Source organism: Bubalus bubalis, chromosome X (assembly GCF_019923935.1).
Source record: "Bubalus bubalis isolate 160015118507 breed Murrah chromosome X, NDDB_SH_1, whole genome shotgun sequence".
NCBI lineage: Eukaryota > Metazoa > Chordata > Mammalia > Artiodactyla > Bovidae > Bubalus > Bubalus bubalis.
The window spans coordinates 94,767,363-94,768,231 of record NC_059181.1 but is presented as its reverse complement, the minus strand read 5'-3'; the positions used below and the strand labels follow the sequence as shown (position 1 = coordinate 94,768,231).

General features: G+C 39.1%; 1 pseudogene; it reads left to right on the top strand.

Annotated features, from left to right (window-relative positions):
* Nucleotides 1-216: 216 nt before the first annotated feature.
* Nucleotides 217-467, top strand: LOC102404600 (annotated as a pseudogene).
* The last annotated feature ends 402 nt before the right edge of the window (nucleotides 468-869 follow it).

Below are 869 nucleotides of genomic sequence, written 5' to 3'. Positions count from 1 at the left end.
TGCAAATCAATCAATGTAATACACCACATTAACAAATTGAAAGGTAAAAACCATATGGTTATCTCAATAGATGCAGAAAAGCCTTTGATAAAATTCAAGACCCATTTATGATCAAAAAAAAAAAAAAAAAACTCTCCAGAAAGCAGGAATAGAAGGAACATACCTCAAAATAACAACAGCTATATATGGTGCTTGTTTATAACTTGGACTATCAGCATGAGTGAATTCTGGTTGCATTTCAACTGCTGTATTGCAGAACAGCCTCAGCCAAAAAGGCACCGGCGGATTGACTGAAGTATGATTGGAGAGCCCACAAACTTCTTGCACATATGGCTCATGTGGCAACTTGTTCAGTGGGATGAATTCTGTCAGTTCCATGCAGAACTATATATAGTCCAAGGGAGGCTATGGGGGGTGGCATGGCCACCAACGTGCAGATGCACCTGGTGGACATGAAGGCAGGATAGTCCCGGACTTTTCCTCAAACTGTGATGGCGTCTTGTTCATCCTGTTGTGATTGCTCCAGTGACATCTTACTGTTCTGCTCTGAAGAAACTTGTCAGAAGATTCCTGTATTTCCTTCAGCTGGCATGCATGCTTTTGGACTCCTGGACAGAGTTCTTTGGATTGTAGCTTAATTGATTTTTATGAATATGGACCTGATTTTAGCATGATCTTTTTTGTGAATGCTAGCACTGTTTGGCATTCTTCCCTCACATTTTTCTCTTTCCACCTTCAATCCCTCTGCCTTATTGATTTTATTGGTAAGTAAAGACCTGCTATTATTTATTAATTTGTCACCACTTATGTATATTTTAGAAGGTATGCAACCCGTAAACACAATGATAATTTCTATTCATATGAGACTG